Source organism: Palaemon carinicauda, chromosome 26 (assembly GCF_036898095.1).
Source record: "Palaemon carinicauda isolate YSFRI2023 chromosome 26, ASM3689809v2, whole genome shotgun sequence".
Classification (NCBI taxonomy): Eukaryota; Metazoa; Arthropoda; class Malacostraca; order Decapoda; family Palaemonidae; genus Palaemon; species Palaemon carinicauda.
The window spans coordinates 25,485,750-25,495,749 of record NC_090750.1 but is presented as its reverse complement, the minus strand read 5'-3'; positions in this window follow the sequence as shown (position 1 = coordinate 25,495,749).

Sequence of the window (10,000 nt, the reverse complement as noted above, 5' to 3'; positions counted from 1 at the left end):
ATGCAATCGGAGAACCCCTCACCTCACGTGACTCCCCTGAGGACAGGAAGTCTTCGTCTGAAGGGGAGGGAGAGAAAGTCTGGGGGGTGAGGAGGCCTTCCTCAATGACTTACGAGGAGTCAGCTTCGCCCTCGGAGAAGTTACCACGCTCGAAACTGCCAAGGATTTGTGGCCCAGGTCAGAGAAAACAGGCTTAAACACCTGTATGAACGCTCTGACCTGTGTCCCAAACCAAGGCTGCTGGCTGACGGCTGCGCTGTCAGATACTCCCTCTGGAGGGAAAGGGATCGACCGATCCCTGGGAGGAGTTACTAAAGGGGGGTTTGCCTGAAACAAAGATGATGAAGGAGAAGAAATGTCCATGGACCTTTCTGGAACCCTCCCCCGTGCCGGCGAGGATGCTATTCTGCGCTTGTGGGGGGGGGGGGGGGAACATAACGATGACGACCTTGCCGCGCGTTGTCCTGCAGCCTCGTGCATGGGGGTTGGTTGAGTATCGCGCTAGGGAGCGTGCTGGCGCTCACGCGATGAGAAATACCCTGGGTGGCGTGCGGGTGACTGTTGGCGCTCGCGACGGCGATGGCGAGGCTGCGCGCGGGCGAGCGATGGCGCACAGGGGCGCGAGCTGGAAAAAGCAGAGTATGAGCAGAAGGAAGATTGCGCTCTCACACGCGCGAAAGTGAATGTTTGCGCTCGCGTTTGCGCAGGATCAGGCTGAAGAGCCCGTGCGTGTGATGATACCATTGGGCGAGCGCGCAGGAGACACATCTTTTGCGGGCGCGCATATCAGGCTGTGGAGATGGGCGTGGGCGTGCAGGACGCACGTGCGCAACCTCGTGGGCGCGAGTGGGTGACTGTGCACGAAGGCGTGCTGGCGAGGGATGACGCGCAGGTGCCAAACGACGGCACGTTGGTGCGCGTTGGCGAGCGCTGGCGCGTTGGCGAACACTGACGAGCAGAGGAAGAAATTAACTTCCCTACTGCACCCAGACCAGAAGATCGTGGGAGGGCAGGAGATTGTTGGCGCGCAGGCGAGCGCTGGCGCGCAGGCCCGCAGGCGAGCTGAACCCTCTTACACTCTAATTTCCCAAACATCCTGGCTGACCTAATCTCTTCTTCCTACATACTCTAGCTACATGTCCATCTGCACAACATTCAGTACACTTACACATTCTAGCATAATGACCATCCTTACCACAATTGCCGCAAATCACATTTGTACGATTACTACGACATCCACTCGCTATGTGCCCAGTCATACCACGCCTATAACATTTTACCCCTTTCTCTTTCTTGCACTCGCTAATTCTCTGACCTGTCTCTCCACACCCGAAACATGCTCCTAACGCCCATCTACCATACTTTTCCACACCTGTAACACTTCTCTTCACGGACACAACTACCTGACCTACCTCGCTGCACACTAGCACTCCTATCCCTCCAAACCTGATTCCCTGGCCTAAACCCTTCATTTGACCTTACAGGTATTCCCACATTACTCATCCTAACACTCCTATCTACTACACTCAGCTACCCTCATCGGTCCTCTCATAACAGCATCTCTAAAACTAACAAATTCTGGCACACTTTCCTCCATTCCACTTCTTACGCTCACAAATTTACTCTCTTTCATACATCTATCTAACTCGTAATCCTCAACTATCTCTTAGATATCATCCCATGTCAATCTTTCTTTCGTCCACCTCATCTTCTCCTTACGTTTCATATTATTAAGTTCACTCACATTCTCAGGTATGGTCGCCGAAAACATCCTCATTACCTCCTTATTCTCATTTATGCCTTCATCCCCATACTTCTTCCCAGCTAACGTTTCCAACCTACATGCATACATTGATATAGCTTCTCCTGCATTCATCCTTGCCTCATCAAAATCATTCTTGCGCTCATACCTAATACTCCTTTTTATACGTTTTACCTGCTCAATTATTCTCTTTTTCACACTTTCATAATCAACGTCACCTACACTCATTATCACTCCATACATCGTCAAAAAATACCCAGTCAAATATTCTCCTAACTCCCTAGCCCAAACTCTCTTACTATCACCATACTTATCTTGACAATACCTCTCATACTCCCTATAAAAATCATACACATCCCTACTACTATGCTCATTGAACCTTTCACACCTCGGTACCTTTCTCATGAACACTGTCTTACAAACTTCAACTTCATTCTCACTGCTATCATCACTGCTACCTTCCCTCTTGTTTCCTACTTCCTCGCTAGAATATAAAGAATATAATTCAACGCTCAAATTCCTATCATTAACTATTCCCTTCTTAATATTTTTCTTACTTACCACTTTCACCCATTCATGATCATCCTCACTCTCATCCTGACCTTTCTTCTTTTCCCTCTTCATATTACTTTTACCTTTCTTCTCATGCTTCCTATCACATTTCTGTTCATCCTTACTATGCCTAATTCCTTTATCTTCAATCTCACTATCACTATTACTATTACTATCACTATCACTTCCTTTCCCATTATCACTTACCTTAGCCTTCTCTTCCACTATCACCCCATTACCCGAAGCAGAAACCACTCCTCCGACTGCACCTTCAACCATGAAAGTTTTCATCATAATCATTACTTTCCCCATCATAGCTTCCATTCGTTCCTCATTCTCATGCATCATCATCTCAACACCCTCTTCCAATCTCTCTACAGTTCCCTTTAGTGCTTTCAGTTCCTTTCGCATCTCCTCATTCTCACAACTCAACCTCGCATTCTCACGCAGCAATTTCTCTTTCTCTACAGACAACTTCTGCTCACGCTCTTTAATCAACCGTAATTCCTCCTTCAAAAACCTTAACTGTTCTTTCATTTTTTTTTCTGTCTTAATTCTAAATTCGTATCCTATCAGTCCTTCGTCGAAGAGTCCAGCTATCAATCCCACCTCGGCAGTCCCTGTTCGGGCGCCAAAATAATGTGGCGGGATGTTGGAAAACAACCCCCACACCCTTTAATCACTCTACCAGACAATTGTCCCACAACACAAACTTTCCCCTTACTTTATCAACTGGACTATTGGACAGAAGGAAAATTGAAACAAAACATAACCTTACTAACTATATTCCTTAAAACTAAATTATCACTTAATTCTAGAATCATAACCATCAAACTTGAGATATTAATATAGACAACACAAAAAAAAGCTTAACATACAAAATAAATAAAAATGCCACATTCATATAAACCCGGATGCACCACAACCAAATATGTTTATAATTGTTTATTTATTAATGCGGAAACTGTCTCCGCACACAAACCGATCAGTCCTTGGCACATCCACCAATCTGTGGCAAACGGAACTATATTCAGTTCCAGTCAACTGAACTAAACAGTCTATTAGTGGTCATAACCATCATCATCATCATCATCATCATCAATAACAGCAATCGGAATCTTGATAAACAGGCCAGGTCATCAACGGTTGTGCCGTCACATGAGCAGTCCAAACAATATCAAGTACAGGCCAGGTCATCAACAAAAAATCCACTTTCTAAATTAAGTTGTACCAACCGTGTGTCACACGATCGTACATAAATTATTTTGTATATATTTTGCTTGTATCTGCGCTCTTCACTCGCACTAAAAAGAACCTGAATAATCATGTCTCCGGTTTTGCTCTGTAACATTGTCTGTCTCTCGAACATGTTATGTCCTGTTGCCTTGAGGTTTTGTGTATAAAGGAGAGTGTTCCTTAATAAAGTACTCAGTTGATTGCATCCTGCCTTTGAGTTCACAACCCTCTCGGCCCGTCACATTGGTGACCCCGGAAGTCGACTCGCTCCCACCGCCTTCCACCCCCACCCCCTCGCCCCTTCATCGTTGGTACTATGGCGGGCTCTACGGCAGTTGGTACTGCAGCCGCTCCATTCAAACTTTCATCGTTTGCCAGCGGAGAGGCGTTTGCTTGGTTTCAGCGCACAGAAGTCCAGTTTCGTATCAGGGGCGTGACTCGCTCAACCACCAAAGCGGATTATGTTCTCGCGGCGATACCCGAGGACACCTTCCCAGAAATATCCGACTAGCTTTGTGAACAAGGAGACACCCCAATAGCATATGACGCCCTCAAAACATACCTTCTGCAGCAGTACTCGCCGTCGCCAGCCGCCCGTATAGCAAAGCTTTTTCAGCTCTCGCAACAACCGTTGGGGGACCAAAGGGCTTCCTTTGCCCTCAGGGAAATGACCAGTATCGCTCGCCTTCAACCTGCCGCAGACGGCTCTCCTCGTGAGGTGAACCTACTTCGTGCCCTTTGGATACGCCGTTTACCCGAACCTGTACGTGCTGCCATACCCGATGTCGATAGTTTACCCATAAAGGACTTGATGACCAAAGCCGACGCCCTTATGGAGAGCCACTTCAAGACCTCCATCAACGCCTCCACCCCTGATGAAGAGGATGCCTATTCAACGTCAACCGAAGCTGACATGAATGCCGTAGGACATACACGCCTACCCCGTGATGTGCCGAAGCAGCGACAAAGCCGCACACCACCCACCAATCGCTCGCGCCCCAATGAACGACTTCTACAGCCACTTACTACCTCCCATTCGCCGCAGTTTTGCTACTACCACTTCAGATTCGGGGCAACCGCGAAGAAAAGTGCCAAGGATTGTCAGTGGCCAAAAAACGTGTAAGTAGGCCATCGCTTGTGGCGGTGGCCTCCCGTGTTTCTAATCTTTTCTTTTTACAGGATGCAGGAACGGGCGTGCGATTTTTGGTAGACACGGGTGCTTGTCGTTCTCTTTTGCCAAGGAAACTCTTCAAGGCACGACGTAGTCTGTCTACATCTGCCGACGTCCGCTTGGTAGCTGCCAACGGATCTGCGATACCCACCTACGGTTACGAGAACCTCACATTATCGTTCGGAAACGGTAAATTCAATTGGAAGTTTCTCGTTGCTGACGTCACAATGCCAATCCTCGGTGCGGATTTCCTCTCTCATTTCCACCTTCTGGTCGATGTCGCCCACCGACGATTGGTCAACGCAGACTTGTACTTGTCGACACCTCTTCAACCCGCCCCCTCTAACCTCGCTCTCCACATCAGCGCACCCACGGATGCGTACGCCCACCTCCTCACGTCGTACCCGGAAGTTTTCCGTCCAGAACTTCGCCAAACGCCCATGGTTCCTGCCAAGCACGGTATTTATCACTATATCAAGACGACGGGACCCCCAGTCTTCGCAAAATTCAGACGTCTGGCACCGGAACGATTGGCAGCCGCCAAACAGACGTTCGCTGGAATGGAGGAAATGGGCCTTTGCCAAAAGGCCTCCAGCCCATGGTCGTCACCCTTACACATCGTTCTGAAGAAAGACGGCTCCCTCCGTGCGTGCGGGGATTACAGGCGCCTGAACATGCAAACAGAACCGGATCAATACCCCCTCCCAAACATTGCCGACGTGACCTCCTACCTGCACAAAGCGAAGGTTTTCTCTACGCTCGACCTCCTGAAGGGGTATTATCAGGTACCTATGAAACCAGAAGACATCCCCAAGACCGCCATCACCAATCTGTTTGGTACATACACCTTCAATTACTCCTGTTTTGGCCTTCGTAATACTGGGACAACGTTTCTACGTCTCATGGATGGCATCTTAGGGGACCTCCCTTTCTGTGTATGTTATGTGGACGACATACTTGTGTTCTCCTCCTCAAAAGAGGAACACCTCCGTCACCTGCGCATCGTGCTCGACCGCCTGCAACAAAACGGCCTTGTAGTCCGGTACGACAAGTGTACCTTTGGCGCCAACGAAGTGTCGTTCTTAGGGCACCGTATCACTCCTGAAGGAGTCCCTCCCCTCCCTGAGAAGGTAGCATCCGTTCAGAACTTCCCCGCGCCCTCGACCGTCAAAGCTCTGCAGGAATTCTTGGGCATGATCAACTATTATCACCGTTTTCTGCCAGCCATTGCCGCCACTCTTGCTCCCCTCTACGCCTCCCTCAAGGGCAAGCCAAAGGACCTGAAGTGGGGTCCCCTTCAAGAAGCAGCCTTCTGCAATTCAAAGAAGGCCCTATCAACTGCTGCGGCTCTCACTTTTCCTATCCCACACGCCCCTCTCCTTATCTCCACCGATGCCAGCGACGTCGCTATTGGTGCAGTACTCGAACAGGTGGTCAAAGGCTCGCCCCGCCCATTGGCCTTCTTCATCAGAAAACTGTCCAAGGCATAATCGGGTTATCCTACCTTTGTTCGAGAATTGCTGGCGGTGCACTTGGTTGTCCGTCACTTTTGCCATTTCTTAGAAGGTACGCCCTTCGTCATTCGCACAGAACACATGCCTCTGGTGCACGCCTTCACTCGACAGTCTGACGCCTGGTCCACCAGTCAACGCCGACATCTCTCCGCCGTGGTTGAATACAATTGCACCCTCCAATACGTCCCTGGGAAAATGAATCCCGTTGCCGATGCCCTGTCAAGAAACACGTTGGCTGCCGTTCAACTGGGATTGGATTACAACGCCCTGGCTGAAGCCCAACGGCAGGATCCAGAGTATCAAGCTTGTAGGACATCCTGCACGTCCCTCCGTTGGGAAGACTTTCCCCTCGAAGACTCCAACACCATCCTCCTCTCTGGCGTCAGTACTGGCAGACCGCGACCTCGGATTCCTGCTCCCATGCGCCGACAGGTGTTTTATTTTCATTCACGGCCTTTCACATCCATCGTGCTGTTCTACTGCACAGCTGCTGAAGGCAAAGTTCCTTTGGCACGGCATTTCTAAGGATGCTAAGGATTGGGTCCGCGCCTGTACTTCTTGCCAAACTTCCAAAGTACATCGACACACGGATTCAGGAGTGGGCACCTTTCCTCAACCTCAGCGTCGTTTCGCACACATTCACGTCGACGTTGTAGGCCCCCTACCCACATCACAAGGACATCGTTACCTGTTTACCGTCATCGACCGCTCCACTCGTTGGCCTGAAGCCATTCCCATGGAAACTGCAACGTCCGCCTCATGTACATCTGCCTTACTCTCTGGATGGATTTCAAGATTCGGTATCCCTGAGCATATTACTTCTGACAGGGGAACCACTTTCACCTCTCAATTGTGGACGTCATTAGCGAATCTCCTGGGCATCACCCTACATCAGACAACGGCCTACAACCCCGCTGCCAATGGAATGGTTGAACGTTTTCATCGCATCCTCAAAGCAGCTTTGATGTCCCGCTGCAAGGATTGTAACTGGTTTACTCAGCTTCCCTGGGTCCTCCTGGGACTAAGGAACACTCCTAAAGACGCCCTCGACGTCTCGGCAGCTGAAATGGTGTATGGCGACCCGATGGTCGTCCCTGCTGAATTTTTTCCTTCTACAACCTCCTCCGACGATCTCCAGCGCATATGTCACGTCGTGGGAAAATTTACTCCGTGCCGCCAGACTTACAAGCCCCCAGCGAAGCATCACATACCATCGGGCTTGCACTCTGCAACGCACGTCTTCTTGCGCAACGACACTAGCAAGCCACCACTAACGCCCCCTTACACGGGCCCTTTCCTTGTGATCCGACGCAGTCCGAAAGCATTCCCACTAAACAATCGGGGCAAAGAAGACTGGGTCTCCATTGATCGTCTAAAACCTGCTTATCTTCTGCCAGATGACCCGCCTACAGTTCGCCTCTCTAGATCAGGGCGCCCTATTTAACATGTACTGTATGTCATTTTTAGGGGGGGAGCCATGTACCAACCGAGTGTCACACGATCGTACATAAATTATTTTGTATATATTATGCTTGTATCTGCGCTCTTCCCTCGCACTAAAAAGAACCTGAATAATCATGTCTCCGGTTTTGCTCTGTAACATTGTCTGTCTCTCGAACATGTTATGTCCTGTTGCCTTGAGGTTTTGTATATAAAGGAGATTGTTCCTCAATAAAGTACTCAGTTGATTGCATCCTGCCTTTGAGTTCACAACCCTCTCTCGGCCCGTCACAATGTCTCTCCAAAGGAAGAATCACGGCCTCCCCCCCAAAAAAAAAAAACACGAACACTCCTAGCTAACTAAACTATCGCACTATAATCAAAGTTAAATAATAAAGTGTTCCTATCATTCACAATCACGAGCAAATATAAAGAAAACTGTATTTACTCAGAAAACCAATGAACACTTCCACGCTGGTAATAAAGAATAATAAATATAATCCAGCATTCACACCAGCCTCTAGCTGCAGTCGAAATAAAAATAAGCATTCACCCAAGACATTCACCACTTTCGTAACCTAACTAAAACATAAACATTTAAACCAACAGTCTTTCTCACAACAAACGATTGATACACTAACTACCCATCTCTCTCTTTCTCTCTCTCTCTCTCTCTCTCTCTCTCTCTCTCAGAATTGGGCCAAAAACAAAAAATAAAAAATGAAAATTAACACTCCACAATATATATATATATATATATATATATATATATATATATATATATATATATATATATATATATATATATATATATATATATATATATATATATATATATATATATATACTGTATATATATATATATATATATATATATATATATATATATATATATATATATATATATACCAAGGCACTTCTCCCAATTTTGGGGGGTAGCCGACATCAACAAAGAAACAAAACAAAAAGGGGACCTCTACTCTCTACGTTCCTCCAGCCTAACCAGGGACTCAGCCGAGTTCAGCTGGTACTGCTAGGGTGCCACAGCCTAACCTCCCACATTATCCACCACAGATGAAGCTTCATAATGCAAAATCCCCTACTGCTGCTACCTCCGCGGTCATCTAAGGCACCGGAGGAAGCAGCAGGGCCTACCGGAACTGCGTCACAATCGCTCGCCATTCATTCCTATTTCTAGCACGCTCTCTTGCCTCTCTCACATCTATCCTCCTATCACCCAGAGCTTTCTTCACACCATCCATCCACCCATACCTTGGCCTTCCTCTTGTACTTCTCCCATCAACTCTTGCATTCATCACCTTCTTTAGCAGACAGCCACTTTCCATTCTCTCAACATGGCCAAACCACCTCAACACATTCATATCCACTCTAGCCGCTAACTCATTTCTTACACCCGTTCTCACCCTCACCACTTCGTTCCTAACCCTATCTACTCGAGATACACCAGCCATACTCCTTAGACACTTCATCTCAAACACATTCAATTTCTGTCTCTCCATCATTTTCATTCCCCACAACTCCGATCCATACATCACAGTTGGTACAATCAATTTTTCATATAGAACTCTCTTTACATTCATGCCCAACCCTCTATTTTTTACTTCTCCCTTAACTGCCCCCAACACTTTGCATCCTTCATTCACTCTCTGACATACATCTGCTTCCACTCCACCATTTGCTGCAACAACAGACCCCAAGTACTTAAACAGATCCACCTCCTCAAGTTACTCTCCATTCAACATGACATTCAACCTTGCACCACCTTCCCTTCTCCTACATCTCATAACCTTACTCTTACCCACATTAACTCTCAACTTCCTTCTCTCACACACCCTTCCAAATTCTGTCACTAGTCGGTCAAGCTTCTCTTCTGTGTCTGCTACCAGTACAGTATCATCCGCAAACAACAACATGATAATTCTCGCCTACCAGTTTTAATCCTCGTCCAAGCACTCGAGCATTCACCTCTCTCACCACTCCATCAACATACAAGTTAAACAACCACGGCGACATCACACATCCCTGTCTCAGCCCCATTCTCACCAGAAACCAATCGCTCACTTCATTTGCTATTCTAACACATGCTTTACTACCTTTGTAGAAACTTTTCACTGCTTGCAACAACCTTCCACCAACTCCATATAATCTCATCACATTCCACATTGCTTCCCCATCAACTCTATCATATGCTTTCTCCAGATCCATAAACGCAACATACACCTCCTTACCTTTTGCTAAATATTTCTCGCATATCTGCCTAACTGTAAAAATCTGATTCATACAACCCCTACCTCTTCTAAAACC